General features: G+C 45.9%; 1 protein-coding gene and 1 long non-coding RNA gene across 4 annotated transcripts in view; one reads left to right on the top strand and one right to left on the bottom strand.

Annotated features, from left to right (window-relative positions):
- Positions 1–1372, top strand: part of LOC125094360 (uncharacterized) — a 71791-nt gene extending 70419 nt beyond the window's left edge. Inside the window, exons 3-5 of one of the 3 annotated variants that reach the window (XR_007125483.1) lie at positions 108–155; positions 950–994; positions 1027–1372. This is a non-coding gene — a long non-coding RNA (uncharacterized LOC125094360). Of the gene's footprint in view, positions 1–107 lie in introns of all 3 variants that reach the window. The other 2 variants (XR_007125486.1, XR_007125484.1) reach the window with 2 other exon arrangements.
- The window catches only part of KCNJ6 (potassium inwardly rectifying channel subfamily J member 6), a 290935-nt gene that overhangs the window by 8512 nt on the left and 262239 nt on the right, over positions 1–20184 (bottom strand). The window lies entirely within an intron of this gene.

Below are 20184 nucleotides of genomic sequence, written 5' to 3'. Positions count from 1 at the left end.
AACAAGATGGATATAAACCACCACCACCACCTTTGAATACTATAAAATTGATTGTCAATATTCTGAAACAAAGAACTGACTGTAGATACTTTGGGTTTTTATTTTAGAACCTGACTAAGTGATGGGATATTTCTCTTTTCTCCTTGCTCTTCTCGGTAAGAACTACACTGAATTAGCACAGTAATAAAGTGTTCTGCACTTGTGTTTGTAAGTGTTTGTGTGGGAGAAGAATGTTGGTAATTTACCAAGCCCACTGTCAAAAAGAAGCAGTATAGTATAATTTCTGCCATAGTATAATAATAATTTTAGTTCGGTAGGTTAAGCCAACTGCTGATTATTAAACAACAGTGAGCCCTGCCTTACACTCAAGCTGAAAGTCCCTTCAATAAACAGTTGTACTTCTTCTGTTACCCAAATATTGGAGGGACAGTGAGGTTCACCTCCAGCTATGCAAAAATAAATGGAAGTGTGCATTTTCTTAATGTCTAAAAGAAGACATTCTATGTGTGTGCTCCTAATTCTACTCTCACTGAAGTAGTTGATAAAATTCACAGATTAAGTATCGAATTAAATAATAAATGCTATTTATTGAGTGTTTATTGCCTGCCTGGCACAACATACCTTATGTGCACCCACTGTTCAATCCATACAGCAGCCCTGCTATGATGTCCACCTTGCCTATGAGTGAACTGGGGCAAAGAAAGGTTAAGTAACCTTCCTGGAAAACAGGTGTTTTGTTATGTGTTAGGTGTGGTGTTATGGACTGAATTGTGTGCCCCTACAATTCATATGTTGGAGCCCTAACCCCCCAATGTGTGACTGTATTTGGACTTTAGGGACTTCAGAGGTGTAATTAAGGCTAAATGAAGTCATAAGGGTAGTGCCCTAATCCAATAGGACTGGTGTTCGGATAAGAGGAAGAGACACCAGAGAGCTTTCTCTCCTGCAGATACACACGGAAAAGGCCACGCCAGGATGCCACAAGAAGGTGGCTGTGTACAAGCCAGGATGAAAGACCCTCTTAAGGTGTCCTCCTTTTATTCCATAAAACTCACTTTCCTTTTAAAGTCACCCGAGCTGCTTCTGGAAGGGAGGAGAGTGATGGTAGCAGATTCTCTCATAGGATCTGAATAAATCATTTCTAAAAAGAACTCCCTTCTTTTTAGTGCTGCTAAAGCGCTGCTGCCCTTTTGACACTATCCACCACAAACTTGTGAGGTAAAATTAAAAATTTCTTTGCACTTCTTCTTCATCTTAGAATATTCCCACCAAAGTAGTATGATCAAAGTACTGTGTTCAGAAGTTACTTGAATTCATTCTTTTTTCTATGTGGCTATGTCATCTATTTTAGGTCTAGTTAGGTTCATTTGTTTCTGTATTTATTTCCTTCTAGGATTTGTTTTGGTTGTCCTTTAAAATTTTTTTAAACTATTTGAATGAAGTGTCAGGGCTCCTGGGTGGCTCAGTGGGTTAAGCCTCTGCCTTCGGCTCAGGTCATGATCTCAGGGTCCTGGGATCGAGCCCCGCATCCGGCTCTTTGCTCGGCAGGGAGCCTGCCTCCCCCTCCCTCTCTGCCTGCCTCTCTGCCTCATTGCGATCTCTGTCAAATAAATAAAATCTTAAAAAAAAAATAAATGAAGTGTGTCTGGTTGGTGGCCTGGGGCTGGTCCCCGAGTGAGTGCGTGTGGATGTGTGTATACGTGCATATGAGTGCATTGTGCATGTATGTTATTGTGTATTGCCAAGCGTTTTTGTGTTTGTGCGAGCTACCCTTGTGTGTGTGCAAGTGTGTGTGCTCTTGAGTGTATGCAGGAGTGTATGTGGACAGTGTGGAGTGTATGTGGACAGTGTGGAGGACAGTATGTGGACACTGGCACTGGCAGGACCAGTGGGGAGAAGAACCCAGCAGTTCCTGATCCAGGAGCTTGGTGAGCCCTTGGAGCCCTGGAATGAGGCCACGTGACACCCCAAAGCCCTTGTGGGGAGAGCCAGGAGGCAGGATGAACATGTGCCACACCCCCCTCACCAATGCCAAAACCATAGTAACCCATTCCAATTCAGATGGCTCTTAGGGTTGGAGAGGGGAACTTTTTGAGTGGCAGTTTAGATCTGAATCAACCACATTGAAAGCTGGAAGTGACTAAGTTACCTTTAATTGGAAAAGTGTGTTTTTTTTCTACTAGGAAACAGGGAGCTTAAGAGCAGAGTTAATTTCAGTAGCAGAGAAACAAAGTCAATTCTATTTCTACTTATCTGAGTATCATGTCTAAAATTATCTTTCATTGAACATAGTTTTAAAAAGTTGGCTTAAAATTCTTAGAACTTATCCTTCCCCAATAAAACAGAAAATGACATTTATAATGAAAATGGCTTCATCCTGGAACAAAAAAAGAGTCTGTGACCCTGAGAGTGCCCTCTGGAGGGATATAAGGCTCATGTGATTCTGTTACTCTTTGCATCATTGAACATAAACATCTTATTTCAACTGACTTTAAGATTCTAGTGAAAAACTCAGACCTTTAAGTCTTGAGTTTGATAATTAGAACAACACTGAGATACGGATGGGATTCAGTGTTAGTAAGAGACTTAGGATCTTTCTGATGAGTAAAGGACATCCAGATGGGCCATTCTGATGGACCGATGGGTTCTTGTCTCAGTGTGTTAATTCACTGGTGTTAAAAGTAAGTTTGTGTTTTTGAGAAGACTAAAACTTCCATGAACCACTGACTACACGCTTGGTGGGGCCATCAAGAGTTAAACATAGTTGAGGCAAACCCTAGATGATGATCTCATCCTACTTACTAGCCCTTCACAGAACCAAAACCTCAGGTGGGGCTACTACTACTACAAGGTAACTGATTAGCTGTTAGGTCTTGGAGCTGTACTACGTGAGAGCTCATTGGGTTGGCTCTGCTGCTGACTCTGCTGGCCATCTCCTCCTTCTAAGTCCCCTTGGCCTCTCTCTGGGGCTCCGAGGTCTTCTGTCTGTACTTTCTCCTTGGTTGATCTCCTTCATTCATGTGATTTCATGAGCTGCTCACTTTCTGACTCCAACCCAAATCTCATGCCTGATTTCCAAACCCATACACTCACCTGCCTACTGGGCAGCTTTCCTTGGGGAGTCTCATTCAATGCCCCTAACTGAACATGAGCAATGTGTTTCATCTTTTTCTCCAAACCTGCCGCTCACCCCAGGTTCCCCATTCCAGTCAACGGTACCACTGACATCCAATCCCTTCATGCGCATGGTTGATTCTACTTCTTAAATATATCTTGGGTCTCAGCTTCTTCTTGTCCCCTTTGCCATCACTGCCACCTTGGCCCACACCACCCTCATCTCCAGCAGTGATTCTTGCCTTTTCTTTTCTCCTCTCTTTTCTTCTCCTGACACTAGAGTGACCTTGGAACAAAGCAGATATGGTTATATCTGTGTCTGGCTTAGAGGCTCTGAGTAACTCCCTATCGCTCCTGAAATAAGGCCCAAATTTCTCATGCAGTCTCTCTGGGGCTCTGCTCCCTTGCATGACTTGTACACTTTCTTCAGGGGCCATATCACCTCCTCCAGCAGGCCTTTCCTGATGTCTGCATCGAGTTAGGTCTCTGTCATACTTACCTATCACACCCCACCTGGTCCCCCATGAGACTTCTTGCTGATAGAACATAAATACCATGACAAGCAGAGACTGTGTCTGGCTTGTGCTTCTGGAGCTGGGGGCAATGTGGGGCGTGATAAGTGCTCCATAAAGATTTGGGGAGCTAAAGAAATAAGAAGGAATTACAAAGTATAACCAATATTTCTTGCACTGATATCTCTTATAACGGCATGGATCCCCTGACTGTGAAAAATATAATGGGTGGTCAAGGTAGCACATGATCAAGGCTAAGACAAGCAGCCCAGGGAGAGCCCCAGCTTAAAGACCCTGAGACTGGCCACCTGGGAGGGCTCCCAGAGAAAAATTCCCTTAACTGTGCCTCAAAGAAGAGGCAGGAGGGGATTTCAGGTTGGTGGGTCTGGAAGCCTCCATGTGTTGCTCACACACAAGTTTTGGACTAAGGTGATCGAAGTAGAACTAGACACTTCCAGAAAAGCTAAATTCAGCCTCCTCTGGACACTCCTGGCCTCAGGTCACTTAGGTGTCTAGACCACTCTTTGCCACAGAGTTGCGTCTGGCCAGCTGTCTGGGTGTCTGTGAAGGCAGCACAGCGAGGGGAGACCTTCAGCTGATGTGCATTTGATTTGGCAGAGGTAAAAGCCATCAACAGCTATTTAAAAAGCTTTAGTTCCCAAACTGAGATTTGTTTCTGCCTCTCAGACACATGTATACAACATGACCCTTTTTAGGAACTGTATGGTTTACGTGTGGGAAGGGAACAGAACGTGGAAAATCCCTCCTCCTGTCTTCCTTCAGGCCTGTGGATTTGAATTTCAGGAGGAGGCAGAGACTGGAGAACCGTAGTTGAAAATTAAGGAGAGCTTGGGTTTGGCCTGCCATAGTTCACTTTTAATTGCTTTTTCATAGTAGCCTATGTTTTTATTATGTTCATTAACTTTGCACCTCCAGAGCCACGTTTGATTCATCTGTGGACTCATACAGGTTCTGCTTTCTCGAAGGACCCATTTGTGCCTTGCTTTGGGAAGTGCCTTGGGAGAGGCACATACCTTGTAATCTCACTTAAATGTGGACTGAAAACAAGACAAAACACCCAGGCCTTGGAAAAAAAAAAGATTGGATCTGCAGTTACCAGAGGGGTGTAGTGGGAATGGGGGTCCTGGTGGAAGGTGGTCCAAAGGGACAAACTTGCAGTTAGAAGATCAAAAAGTACCAGGGATGTAATGCTAATAGGACTACAGTTACCACCATTGTATGGAGTGGTTGAAAGTTCAAAAAGTAGATCCTAAGTGTGCTCATCACAAGGGAAAACCCTTCCCCCCCACCCTTTTCCTTTTCCTTCTTTTTTAAGGTTATCGATGGGAGATGATGAATGTTAACTAAACTTTGGTGAACATCCCACAATTTACGTATGTCAGCCTTAAACTCCCACAGTCCTGTGCATCAGCTCTATCTCAGTGGAACTGGAAAAATAAGGAAATGCCCTGAGCATGTTTGAAACTCTTTCTGAAGTTGACAAGATGCCTGAAAAACAGCAACCAAACTCCCTGTCCTCCCCCCTGTCTTCTAACTCTCAGAAAGATTCCAAGGTGCCCTTCCCATAGGGGAGGAGAAACAATGGACAAAAGATGGAGCACGTGTGAGAACTCACCACTGCAAGAAAACAGATATTTTTCTTCAGAAAAACAGACTTTAAGGGATTTTTGGCCAAAGCAATGGACTTTCATTTATTTCTATTTTTTTTTTTTAAAGTAGTCTCTATGCCCGACATGGGTTCAACCTCATGATGCCAAGGTCAGGAATCATATGTTCCACCGGCTGAACCAACCAGGTGCCCCAACAATGGAGTTCTTAAAAAAAAAGTTCTTTAGAGCCTGATTCACAAATCCATTGCCAGGAAGGTGATATAACAGAGGCAATGTATTTACAAAAGCAAAGACATCTTCTTATGGGCTGTTTAATAAATGCAGTCTTAAATTGAAATTTTGGGCAAGTTTTGGAAAAGCACAGCTTGCAACCTACATGTCTATAGAGGTCTGGACGTTGGTGACTTTGGATTGACTGAAACACGTGCCGTAAGTGAGCTTTTGCCTGACAGACAAAAGGGATGGCAGTGGTTGTTAGTCTAGAAAACATTATGTGGGAGGCACTTAGGAGCCTTTTCTAGAGCTTCCTCATAAATCCAGTCCTGCTCTACTATCAGAAATGTCCCAAGATGTCCGTAAACCTCACAATAGCTACAGCATTTCTTACGATCTGTTGAAATGTCTCTGTTCTTCAACTAACCGCAAACAGTTAACGAAATTGTGGCAAATTCTTCTTACAACTCTATTAATGAACCTACGTCCTTTCTTCAAACTTGGAATCTCTCCTGACCTGTCAAAAACTTGGTTTGGTTTGTAGAGGGTGAGGCAAGCCTTCTGAATGAGCCCAGCCTTGTAAACTATGCGTAATACCGTTAGAAATGAGAGCCTGGTTTCGTCCAAGTCTGGTTTTGAAGTATTGATTTAAAGTAAATATACCACCTAATCTCTACGTTCCTCATTCCAACCCATTTATGGGTGAAAAATGCGGTCCAGGAGGACAGATGTTTCTAATACGGATTTTCAGTGTTTAAGGAGAATCAAACATCCCCAAAGAACAGATGAAAACTCGGTGTGGCAAAATATACCCTCACTTTGGTTCATTCTTCGGCTCACAAATCACCAGCAGGTGCCCCTGTTCTGGCTCCGTGGCTGGTTCCTGGGGGGTGAGAGGAACAGCCCACCAGTTTGTATTCACAAAGTTCCCTGTGGTGTCTCCCTGGCAGATACCATATTCTTGCATCTGTATCATCTACCTGACCCCGCCTTTTAAGGCAAGGAGGCACCAAAGAAAGACACAGTGTTCCTCCTTGGGCTAATCTCTGCCATCTCATTTTATTGTTCCTCCCAAAGGGAGGCCGGTATGTTCCTGCAGGCATGCCGGAGATGTTCAGCAGCGTTCCTGAGAGCAGGAACAGTAGGTACCAGGATTCTGGGTCATGGCATGTTTGCAATCCATTTAGACTAGTCCTAACAGTGGGGCTTGCACAAGAGGGGCCTCGGTTGTATGCATGGATCAGAGAAGGGGAGGGACAGAGCCCCACATCTGTGGCGGTGTGAGGAAGACAAGCCATCCCTTAGAGGGAATAATTCATGAGTATCTAGCACGGTGCAAAGTACTCAATTTGTTCACAGCCCATGACACCGTTTATTAAGCTCAGTTACTGTAGTTATCTTTATTGAATCCTAGAGGTGCTGATGGGATTCTTACTTTTCAGCTCATTTCTTCAGATGCTGTGAGTCTTGGTCTTTCTGAAAGTGTCCTATTAAATGTATAGACCTGGCTGAGGAGCGTGTGTGTGTGTGTGTGTGTGTGTGTGTGTGTGCATGCACACAATGGGTGGGGTGGGACAGGGGAGCAATACTTCATGGCTCTTTCAGAAAGAGCTTGGTTCTGAGTTAATGTATTAACCATATCTTTTATCTTCTGTGTTAACTATGTTTTGACATCTGGGGACTTGATGTCCCTGGAGGGACTGCCCATCCCAGTGTGGGCCAATCCCTGCAGATAGATGGTAAATAGCTTGCCGTTGAGAGTGATTTTCTTTCTTTTTTTTTCTTTTTGTCTGTATTAATTTACTTACTTATTTATATCAATATATAATGTATTATTAGCTCCAGGGGTACAGATCTGTGAATCGCCAGGTTTACACACTTCACAACACTCACCATAGCACATACCTTCCCCAATGTCCATAAGCCCACTACCCTCTCCCTACCCCTCTCCCCAGCAACCCTCAGTTTGTTTTGTGAGATTAAGAATCTGAGAGTGATTTTCTAACACAAACCTACCAGTCCAGAGCCCACAACCCAATCTCCTCCAGGCTCTGACACTCCTGGGTAAGATGATTAGGGCTCTTACACTGGGGCCAGGTTTCAGATAGCTAGGGACAGCTCCTAGGCCCAGAGTCCACTGAAGTTATTCAAATTACCCTGCTTCTCTCCCTTCTTTCCTCAGAAACCACAGTAAAAGCTCCTCCCACAGTTTCCGCCAGCCTCCACCTCCTGACCACCCTGGTGCTTTCCCCTGTGGTCCCATGTGCCATGGCCTCGTCCTCTTGAGATCTGTAGCAAACTAGCTTTGCAAGGACAGTTGTCTCCTGACCTGCTGGCCTTACTGAATCTCAGATTTTCTGTTGATGTGCTATGTTTTAAAACAGTTAACACCAAGGCACCTGGGTGGCCAGTGGGGTTAAGCCTCTGCCTTCGGCTCAGGTCATGGTCTCAGGGTCCTGGGATCGAGCCAGCATTGGGCTCTCTGCTCAGCGGGGAGCCTGCTTCCTCCTCTCTCTAACTGCTGCTCTGCCTACTTGTGATCTCTGCCTGTCAAATAAATAAATAAAATCTTTAAAAAAAACAATCAAACAGTTAACATTAGGTAGAAACAGAGAGCAGTGTCCATGGCTTCATTTACATTGATGCAGTGGGAGGAAGTAGCTACACCCCCAGCCGTGCCCGTGTTTCTTTTTTTTTTTTTTTTTAAAGATTTTATTTATTTATTTGACAGAGAGAGATCACAAGTAGACGGAGAGGCAGGCAGAGAGAGAGAGAGAGAGGGAGGGAAGAAGGCTCCCTGCTGAGCAGAGAGCCCGACGCGGGACTCGATCCCAGGACCCTGAGATCATGACCCGAGCCGAAGGCAGCGGCTTAACCCACTGAGCCACCCAGGCGCCCCCGTGCCTGTGTTTCTTGAACCTCAAACTGAGATCTGCAGTCTGGGCCAGCCCCATGTCGAATGTCAGGCATGTTGTCTGTGACAGTTCTGAGGCTGCCAGGAGGCCCTTCCAGCTGGAAGTAGCCAGGGATGAGCTGGGTGGTGGACAGAGATGACAGATGATGCAGCCATAAATTCCTGATTGCCTTTGGTTGACCAAGTGCCTCTTGCTGATGTTTTTGAAGGGGCTGTTTCCGAATGAACCAGCCTGGGTCCCAACTTAGCCACATTAATTTCCTATAGGTTTACTCTGTGTCACTTAATAGGAAGGTGACAATGTGGCATGAACTTGATTCAATGAGTATTTTCTCTGTGAGCTAGGGACATGCCACTACCAAGAGCTTCATGAATAAGAAGTTATTTGAGGAATTTTAAGGAGACAGAAAGACCTGATCTGTCTTGGGAAAAGGGCTACAGGGTCACAGTGTGCTGGGGTAAAATGAGGGTGGACATGGGGAGGGCAACTAGAAGCCTTGCTGATGGTCTGGGCAAGAGTCACTGGATTGTAAATGTCACAGGAGGGAGAGAGTGGATGGATTCAAGAGATAGTTAGGAGTTGAAATGGGCTGAGCTTGATACTGGATTGGAGATGGTGGTGGGGAAGATGAACGTTGTCTCTTGGGTTTCTGGGTTGAGTAACTGAATATCATGTGGACTCCAGGGAAAGGACTGGAGTTGGGGATGCTTGTGAGTTTAGTTTGGATATGTTGACTGCGATGCCTTTGACACCCAAGCTCTAACAGGAGCTTTCAAATGGGCTGTTGGATAGAACATTCTGGAACTCCAAGCACAGGCCTGGGTTAGAGGTAAGTTTGGGAGTCACTGGCATATGGCAGCTGAAGGCGGTGGGATGAGAACTGAAGACAGAATAGAGTGAGGGGGCCAGAGGTCTTAGCTTGAGCTGTGAGAAACTCTGATATTTCATGCTGGTTATGGGACTATGACTTTGGATGAGATCCTGAGAAAAATAGACAAGGGAAGAACAGCCTAGGAAAGAGAGGAGTGAAGAGAGAGAAGCAAAGTGTGGTCAACATCGAAAACGTATTGGGATAAATTAAATGAAGACCTGAGCCAGCTAACTGTATTGGTAGACTGAGGTCCCGGGGAGTTGGGTAAGAGATGCACCGGTGGGGCAGAGGGGTTAGACACCACAGGAGTGCGCTGAGGCGTGAATGGGCAAGAGGAAGAGGGAGAGAGCCAATAGAGACACTTCTTCTGAAGAATCTGCTCAAAGAGGGGAGGAGAGAGAAAGGGCAATGGGGAGCTGTGGAAGCAGGAAGGTTTTGTTTTGTTTTATTTTAATAAGAGAGACTCTAACACATTTACATCCATTGCAAAGGATTCCTTAGCAAGAGGGAGGCTGAATATTCAGGAGAAAGAAGGTATCATCTGCAGTGTTTTAGGGTGAATATCTGTCCTCATTTGTGCAGGTCAGAGGAGTATTCTGGCACATAGGGCTCTCAGTGTGAAACTAGAATGGCTTTGGGTAAACTGGGATGGTTGATCACCTGAGATTATGGAGAAGGACAAAGGGGATGAGATCCAAAGCATGGGATCAGGAACCGACATCCACAGGGGGAAGGGCAGCTTTTCCAAGGCAACGGGATCAGAAGAAAGGATGAATTGAGATGGAGGAGCATTTGTAGACGTGTTTGAGGGGAGTTGGGAGCTGTCCAGCATTTTCTATTTCTTTTATAAAGTAAGAGATATTTCCCTCTGCTGAAGGAGAATGGGGGCAGAAAGTTGGAAATGGCCTTTGTGGAGCCTGTGAGAGCAAGTTGACTGGAGAAATCGTGTAGCGTTGCTGGATGGTGCTGAAGGGGCATGCGAGGTTGGGCACCCTGACTTTAAAGCTATGCCCATTCACCCATTTTGCATGTGGGATCGTCCACCAGGGATGTGCAAATCAGGGGAGGTTGGTCGTTGCCTTCCTCTAGGGTTGACATTTTTCCAAGAAGTGTAACCACAACAGTAAGGAAAGATTGGGAAGGGAAGATTTAACTTACTGCCAAGAATTTTATTGAAATGGCAGACCACGTACCTTAGGTGGGGTGAAGACAGAAGGACAAGAGGAGCTGAGGATGCACTGGGAGTGAGATCAGTGGGTTGGCATTCCTGGTAAGGAGGAAGGCAAGGCTCTGAGGTGACAGGGTGAGGGTTGCGGCTGAGCTGGATGTGTGCCTCGTCACCATCAGTGCCAGGGGCCTTGGGGCACGAGGGTGTGAAGGGTGCAGGCACGACTGTAAATCCATGTGCTCTTAATAGGACGTGAGGACAGAGGAAGGGAGGGATGAACATACTCCAAGGGGAAAGGACAGTGAATGACTGAAGCTGGGGCAAGCTCTTCAAGCACGGTTTAGAAATAAAGCAAATGCAGTTAGATGCATTAAGGAAATTATTATCAACTGGCTTTCCATTCTAGGATGGATGGTGTTATGAGTGGAGCTGTGTCCACCTAAAATTCACATGTTGGGAGTCCTAACCCCCAGAACCTCAGAATGTGACCTCATTTGGAAATAGGGTTGTTGGGGAGGTAATCAGGTTAAAATGTGGTCATCAAGGTGAGCCCTAATTTCCCATGACTGGTCCTTATAAAAAGGAGAGATGTAGGCACAGAAACAGACATGCACAAAGGAAGAACGCCATGGAAGACGCAGGCAGAGATGGGGCAGTGCGGCTACAAACCAGGGAGCGCCGAAGATCGCCAGCAACCACTAGCAGGTGGGAAAAGAGGCTGGGAACGGACTCTCCCTCACAGCCTTGGGAGGAACCAGCCTGCTCACACTTTGGTTTCAATTTTTGATCTCCAGAACCTGAGAGAAAATCCGTTCCCATTGTTTAAGACCTGCAGTCTGTGGGACTTTGTCATGGCAGCAAACAAGTACGTATGCGGTGATGGGACTTGGGTCGGTATTTGTTGCATTCTCCTCTTCCGCGTCCCTCCTGTACTCCAGCTCCAGCTCTGGTGTAATTCTAGTTTAGCATTCCTTTAAGTACCTTGTCTTTCTTATTCTCCAGTGTGATATTTTTCATGCTTAACCCGGACTGCACTAGGTAGGAATATACGACCTGTTTTACATACTGAAAGACTTTCCACAGAAAGTCAGAGGCGTGCTCTTAGTTATAACAACTTGCAGACAAACTAGGTCAGATGAATGTAAACTATGAATGACAGTCCTCAGAGTGTGAAGTAAGGCCACCAGCCAGACTCCATGATGGTGAGGTGGCTCAGGCGTTGGAGACTCCGAAGGGATCTGGACCCAGGTGCTCCAAATACTTGGGAAGCACTTCTGGCGAGAGTGTCCTCAGGCAACTTTTGCCACCTCTCAGAACCTGATATCCCACCTCGAGGGATTTTTATGAGCATCAGAGATTGTGGATGTCAAGCATCAAGCCTAGGGCCTGCTGTGTTATCTCTTCCTCCATCTTTTCGGTTTTTCATTCATTCGTTGGTGGCATCAGTGGGCACATTTCTGTCAGTGCCATGATGGCCTAGGTACCAGGAAGGGGCTGGCGACATGAAACGTGAGTGTGAGTCCAGAGTCCCCTCTTTGTGAGCTCAGCGGAGTGAAGCTACTGGAAGCTCTTCTCTGTGACTCCAGCTGTCTTCTGCCTTCCCGATTTCACATTTCTGTGCTGGATTGATAAATGGGAGAAAAAGAGTGGGCATCTCCTGATAACTCCTCCTGACATGCTTTCTGTTGGTGACAATCACAGATTCCCTGCCTCACAGCCCCTGGATGTAGCAGGGGCAGGAGCCTGGGTCTGGCCAGTGTCAGAGCCCCGACCGTGTCCCTGGGTAGGTCGTGTGACTGCTCATAGTCAGGACCAGCACACACCTCCCTCCCACTTACAGTCATCTCCTCTCACTTTCTCAGCCACTCTGGGAAGCAGCGGGCTGGCCATTCCTGCTCCACTGATGAGCAAATGTATGATATGAAGTGTCTCACTTGAAGGATAGGGCAGATTCATGGAAGAAGCTGGAGGTGGTGGATGTGTGTGGTTTGCCTCCCAGCACATTCTTCCTCATCCTCTCTGCCAAGCCATGTGGACATCTCCTGGCCAGGTCGGGCCCACGTCAGCCACTGGGATTCTCAGAACATCTGGGATCTACAGGAAAGGAGTGCAGCCCTTCCCAATGAACTTGAGCCTGAGAGGGTGTGAGGCAGAGGGAGCACAGAGACAGCAGAGCCAAGAGACAGAAGAAGGTAAGGGCCCACAACATTGAACTCACGGGTTGAGCCATATCTTCACTAGCTCTCCTGGTCATTGAACACACTTCCTCTGTGCTGCAGAGCATGCATGGGCACTTGTGTGTGTGAGCTCCTAGCAGCAAAGGGGTTAACTGATCCCCAGGGCTGGGATGTGAATCTCGGAGCTCTTAGATTAACACCCTCCACGGTGGTAGCCTGGTTACTTTCTGAAGTAATTACATTTTCAAAAATTCTATCTTTCAAAGACAGCATCTCTGAATGTGACCCACAAAACAAAATCCCTATAATTTGTAAAGAAGCTGAATGAACTCACTGACTGTTCTTTACAAGAATTTCCACAGACTCTTTGTTCCAAGGAAGAAGTAATTCTAGATTTTATGTGGCTCTCCATGCAGGCTGTGTGAGTGTGTGAGAATGTGTGTGTGGGGGGGAGAAGGCAGGACACGGGTCGGATGGACAGGGAGAGTAATGTGAGGATCCTTTGTGAAGTTACAAGTCTCTCTCAAATATGAAATGAGCGTCAACTACCATTCAGTTGATTCTTGGCCTTTGAAAGTGCATGGGGGGCCTTCCTCTGGTTCTTGGTGATGGGGAAGGTGTTCCTGCGGCAGTGGCTCCCGTGTGATTTCTTCCTCAGAGATCAGGACCTAGAGCCCAGCGCTGAGGCATAAGACAATGGTGCCAGCTGGTAGGCACGGTGCTGGGAGCAGGAGTCTGGAGGCACAACCTGACTCCTTCCTCCATTGCTTCACCACCTTCTTCTACCGGTTTCCATTGTTGCTGACACCTCTACCCGGACTCAGGTGCGGGCCTGTCCTGAGCACGCAGCCTGGGAGGATTGCATGGGGGGATTCCCGGGTCACAACATGGACTTTGTCACTGGGTTTCTCTCAGCATTCCCATGGCACGTGGGGAGTTCTTGGCCACCCCTGTGAACTTAGGGATTTTGCTGGTGGACTTGACACAGCTGGTGGGGGGCAGGGCAGACATGGCAGCTCACATGACATCAGTGGTAGTCAGAAGTGGACCTCCACTAGACCAGTTGGGAGATGGGGACAGGAGAGAACAGGTGTGTCTTGGGGGTTCTGCCCATGTTCTGCTATAACCCCACCAACCTTAGGGGTGGGCCTGGGGTAGAGCTCCCACAAGCAGGTAGTGGTTCTGAGATGGGTGGGGATCGGCACCACTGTCCCCAGGAGAGAGCCCCTCTTCCCTGCTAGCAGTGGGAAAGCCAGTCAGATCTCAGTGGGGGAACAACAGGCCTTCTTCCTCTCCTTCTCTTCTCCCAAGGCACCCATCTATTGGAATGGGGGTCTTTTGGGGTGACCATAAAGAAACCAGAGGGGCTCCCCTCACTTTCTGGACTTGTTGAAAATCACACTCCTCTAGTTTTGCTGTATCATTCCTGGCGAAAAGACGGTTGAATGAAGTGGTGATTTCTCATAACTGACCCGTGTGGGCCATCACCTGGTTTGGAAGGGTCCCTGCAACAGGAAGTGTATCTCTGGGGAGGTGGGACACGTTAGATCTGTGTTTCATGAAGGTGTCTTTCCCATGATTGCTTTGCAAGTTGGTGAAGTGGTGAGTGGGATTGGGAGCTCAGATCTGTTGGCCACCCAAGTTCATTGCCTCATGCTGGACTACACTCAGGTTTGGAGATTCATTCTGTCACTTGGGTGTTTTCTGTTACAATGAGGCTCCTGTTCCGGTAAACATTTATGGATTGTTTTATTACACATATGCAAAGACATTGCTTTGCATGTGGTGGGGGCAGGGGACAGAGCTGTCTGCGGTAAGGGCCCAATTAACTGATTTCATAGCAACCACGGCATGACCAAGACATTCATTTTAGAGATTAAGTGGAAAATAAAAGCGAGCTCGGTGCATTGCAAGCATACGGCAGGAAAGCGCAGCGAATTAAAATGGAGGGAGGGAAGCATTTGGTCCCCAAAGACAAGCATGACATTGCAATTTAAATTGGAAGAGAAAACAGATCTCTTGGATTTGCCTTCACATGTGTGAGCGTCCCTGTCCATTTCTGCTGCTGTGCAGCCGTTTTAAATTGGTCCTAAAATATCTGCAGTGCAGAACATTTCAGAAGAGCTTTTCATTTGCTGAAACGTTGCAGGAAGCAGGCAGAAGGGATGTTTGTATGCAACTTTCTGATGGTTTAAAAAGCCTTGGAGAAGTGGGTGATAGTAATAGATTTTTTTAAAAATTTTTTTGGCTTGTCTCCAGAATGGATGGAAAAAGAAAAAGTACCCAAATATTGTGCCCATTCCCAAGGGCACACCAGGCAATTCAAACGCCAGAAGCAGGACTTACGGGGGGGCGGGGGGAAGGGAGCTGAGGCCAAAGGAATTCTCTGTGGCTTGGAATCCTGGCTCATTAGGGGTGTAAAGGACTTCAGAGATCATTCCCACTCCTCTTACTACAGACGGGGAAACAGAGGCAGCAACCACTGGCTGCAGGCTGTCCAGCAAGCTAGTTGCAGAGCTTGGGGCTTGCCTGGACCCCCAGTTCCTAGGCTGGTCCTTTTTCCATTCTGTACCGCCCTAAAAACATTAAGTATCTGTCTAGAAATGTTGGCTCCCACACTTAAAACAGAAAATTCCTTGTTCTCACTCCCCAAATGGGGAATGTGCTCTCACCACTTGTGTTAGTGGAAACTGAGTGGGAATGCTCCGAACTCACTTTTCAAACAAGATGTGTTTTAATAAAATTTCCTGGGCTTAAATGCTTTGCTGCTTTGTAAGGACTTGATTTGGTTACAGCTCACTTCATGAAGTTCTCAGAGCCCCTGGTGGAGCTCGGAGGAAGAGTTACAGGCCGTCTCTGGTTTTGTTTTTTTCCAGGCACTCCTAGAAACGGCAGCACGATCGGATCGCACTGTTCCATGAGAAAAATGTGTAACTGTGAGGCTGCATTCCTGACCATGAACTCAGTACCCAATAAGTCATCGATGTGAACCAAACTGTTGTGACCAAGAGAGGGGAGAGAACCCTCCAAGGGTGAGCCTCGGCTCTCAGGACGCACTCGCTGGCAACAAAGCCCTCGTTCAGAGTGGGGTAGGGGACAGCTGCCGCCTGCTCACACACGGACAGATCTTTGGTGACGCCAGGTGTGTAAGATTCTCTACGTACTCCTTGGGGTGTACAGGCAGGTCTGAGTTGTGGTCAAGAATGTGAGCATGGAAAACAGGAAGCATGAGAAAGAGAAAGAAACAGGAATAAAAGAGGCGAATTGCTGAGAAAGGCCTGGATGTGAAATCCGCCTGGAGGGGGTCGGGGGCACCTCCCCTGACCACTGTCTCAGGACCGACTGGGCATGGGGTGGGTATCAAGCAGCCCCTCAACTTCCTCACTGTGGTGCAGCTCGAATGAACCGGCGCTCTCCAGCCTCAACCCAAAGCGGGGGCTGCCGTCATCCCCAACACATGGGGATTGTGATGCCTCTTCAAGTTTGTGGCTTTGGGACCCAGTCTTGTAGGCGTTTGGCTCCTCCTGGCCCTCCCCGATGGACAGTGATTGAAAACCTTTTGTAAAGCTACAGACGCATTTTCATTTCTGGCAATACGGCTGTGCAGAGAACCTGAAAAATTGTCACCTTCCAAAATACTTAAAACCCCGAATGCATGATGAACATGTAGGTGGCAGTGAAAAATGAAGGAAACGCTGAGAAGCCAGAAGAGGAAATGCAGACGGAGGTCCAGGCTGCTGCAGGAGCACAGGGGTGAGGTGGTCCCAGGGCAGGCGGTGACCCCACACCTCAGCCTCAGGCGACTGCTCTGTGCCCACCTGGATGTGTGACTCTCCTGGGGAGCTCAGCACAGCATCACCTGTAGAGCCTCAGCCTCCAGGTAGCCTTTCCCACGCGAGTTTGTCTGGCCTCCCACCTGCAGTCTCTGTTCTCCCTTTCTTTTGTGGCTGGTCCCGTTGCACTTGACTCAGAACAACCAAATTCCACCAGCTTCGATGCACCAGTGTAAAAACCCCCAGAGGCCCCAGACCACATGAAATCCCAGTGCAGTGGAGGCCCTTTCCATGCCGCAGTTGGGCTTCCTGGCAATCCCTGTCTGCCCGGCCCCTCCCTGAGTGGGAGGCCAGGTTCTGACCCAAGATGCAATGTTCTGAAGTCATATGTGTTGTAGCTTGGGCTGGAATCCCACTTAATCCACTGGATGTTGATTTTCCTTTAGCCACCTTGCTGCTTCCACCCCTACTACGGCCACAGAATGTATTGTTCCCATGAAAACGAAACAAAGAGTCCTGGACTGCAGTGCCTCACGTTGCCCACACAGCAGACATGTACAAGGCTCCACACCCGCATTAGAAATATTTGGGGGGCACCTGGGTGGCTCAGTGGGTTAAGCCTCTGCCTTCGGCTCAGGTCATGGTCTCAGGGTCCCGGGATCGAGCCCCGCATTGGGCTCTCTGCTCAGCAGGGAGCCTACTTCCCCACTCTCTCTGCCTGCCTCTCTGCCTACTTGTGATCTGTCTGTCAAATAAATAAATAAAATCTAAAAAAAAAAAAAGAAATATTTGGGACTCAAGAAGACAATCTGGCTTCGCTGGCTTCAGAGCTGCCCCTCTGCCTGTTCAGTCTCCTCAGAGGGAGGAAGAGCTCGTTAGCAAGCCGCTTATGGCACCAGGTACTGGCGACAGGAGTCAAACACCTTGTCTTTATTAAACCCACTAATCCTGGTGAGTCCCGTCTTTCATGGGTGTCTCTGTCTGTGCATCATTTGCTTGGTTTTAAGAACAAGAAGATGAAAATCACCACGGTTAGCAGATTATCATGTCTTTGAGAGAAGATCCTATTTATCAGAGATAAGATACTGTTTAAGAGTTTCTTCTACATCTATTCACACTTATAGGGACAATATTTTTATTATCTTTTGCTAAGATTTAATTGAAACCCTATTCAGCATTTCCATATTCAACTTTTCCTTGGCAAAGGTGTAGGGAAATCAATAATATTTCAATTTTTTTCTAAAATTTTTTTTAAATATCAGGTTAAAAGAGATGCCTCAGTTCTAAGAGTAACTGAGGTAATTAACAGCTATTTGATACACCTTGATTAAAGCCCTTTTTGTACACAATTCCTTGAAACTGCACATGGGATTGACTATGATACAATAACAAATCTCCTAATAAGTCAGCTGGTTTCTAATGATTTGTTTTCAACAAAACGGAAACAGGACCTAACCCATTTATCAGCCTGTCGGTCATTTAAAAGAATTTTTGATGATTAATCAATACCCAATTTTTAAAACAAATGACTTCAAAGAAGATGAAAAGAACTGAATGACTTACTATATTGATACTCATTCTAGTTCCTTTTATTTATTTATAGGAATGATGTTTATCAGCACTTGTAGCTAAACTAATAAAAAAATTGTATCAGAGTGGGTGCTGATCCCCTTCTCAGACTACTGAAGTAATACTAATCTATAGCCACATATCAAAAATAAATACTCCACCCCAAAATAAACATATCTATTAAAATTTTGCTATTTCTACTTAATAATTACTAGCCAGAAATTAATATATCTATTTTATGATCATTTGTGTTCTACTTATGTTGTAATGAAAACTATCTAGAAGGAAACAATTTCATTCCTGCAGTCTTATGGTCAGAGGATTTTAAAAAAAATTTAAATTTATATACATATTCTTATTGCAAAGAAGTCTTTTTTAGCATCAAAAGATTTTGAATCATGTAAAAATGTAAGACATTAGGATAAAATCTTGTGGGGGAGGGTCAATGAAGATAGAAGTTCAAGGGAAAAAGGACACTAACATTTTAGACATGTAAAGAAAAGCTTGTCTTGGGGCACATGGGTGGCTCAGTCAGTTAAGCATCCAACTCTTGATTTTTGGCTCAGGTCATGATTTCAGGGTTGTGAGATCAAACCCACATTGGGCTCTGTGCTCAACATGGAATCTGCTTGTCCCCCTCCTTCTGTTCTTCCCCCTGCTCATGCACTCTCTCTCTAATAAACAAATAAAATCTTAAAAAAAATTCTCTCTCTCTCCCTCTCTTTTTTAAGAGAGGGAGAGAGAGAGAAAGGGAGAGAGAGCATACAGGCGGGGCAGGGAAGGGGCAGAGGGAGAGGGGGAGAGAGAAACCCAAGCAGGTTCTACACCCAGTGCAGAGCCTGACATAGGGCTTGTGTTGTGTTTTTTAAATGGATGATGAGTAGTGTATTGCTAGATGTTCATATTCCATGGGACATATTTAAATGAATTATATAATCATTTTATAGTTAATGCCAGTATTTACAATATGCCAAAAAGTCTTTTGCAATTATTTGAACTTATGATAAAAATCTTCAATATTTCTTTGAAACTATGTGAAAAGTCAATAGTTTGCCAAATTTGTTAAAGACTGTATGAACAATAGAGTTGACAAATCCCCCTTATACCACTGACCTCGAGTACTCAATTAATTCTCTAGTAAAAAGAAAAAGATGGTCCTAGTGAATTTTTAGTAAATCCAGCTACATCCTGTTTGTAAGAGGCATTCCTCAAACAGAAGAACATGGAAAGGTCGAAGAAAAATTGTAGGGAGAGAACTTTCAGGTAAATAGTAGCCAAAGAACACTTGTGTAGCAATATTCATATGGGACAAATGGATGAAGGCAAAAGTTATTATAAGAGATGAAAGGGTCACTTCATAATGATAGAAGGTTCTGTTCATTGAAAGATATAAAAGTGTTACATTTAAGTCCATCTAATAACATACTTTTTTTTTCTTTTTTATTTCTTTTCAGTGTTCCAGAATTCATTGTTTATGCACCGCACCCAGTGCTCCATGCAATACGTGCCCTCCATAATACCCACCACCAGGCTCACCCAGCCCCTCACTCCCCTCCCCGCCAAAACCCTCAGTTTGTTTCTCAGAGTCCACAGTCTCTCATGGTTGTCTCCCCCTCCAATTTCCCCCAACTCACTTCTCCTCTCCTTCTCCCCATGTACTCTGTGTTATTCCTTATGCTCCACAAGTAAGCGAAGCCATATGATAATTGAAAACTGTATGATAATTAAAAACAATAATAAAATAATAACAGTTTTAATTTATTATTGTTTTAAATTTTTATTTATTTTATTTTTTAAAAAGATTTTATTTATTATTTGACAGACAGAGATCACAAGTAGGCAGAGACACAGGCAGAGAGATAGGAAGGGAAGCAGGTTCCCTGAAGAGCAGAGAGAGAGACCGATGCAGGACTCGATCCCAGGACACCGGGACCATGACCTGAGCTGAAGGCAGAGGCTTTAACCCACTGAGCCACCCAGGCACCCCTGTTTTTAATTTTTAAATAAATATTTCATTTGTTTTATTTGAGGGAGGGAGAGAGATTGAACATGAGCCAGGGGTGGGGTGGGTGGGTGGAAGGGGCAGAGGGAGAGGGAGACACAAACTCCCTGCTGAGCAGGGAGCCTGATGCAGGGCTCGATCCCAGACCCTGGGATCATGACCTAAGCCAAAGACAGATGCTTAACCATCTGAGCCAGCCAGGTGCCCTTCACAAAGTTTTTAGACATAACAAGAAGAGT

The sequence above is a fragment of the Lutra lutra genome, chromosome 1 (assembly GCF_902655055.1).
Source record: "Lutra lutra chromosome 1, mLutLut1.2, whole genome shotgun sequence".
In the NCBI taxonomy this organism is placed as follows: domain Eukaryota; kingdom Metazoa; phylum Chordata; class Mammalia; order Carnivora; family Mustelidae; genus Lutra; species Lutra lutra.
This window is presented reverse-complemented; position numbering and strand designations above follow the sequence as displayed.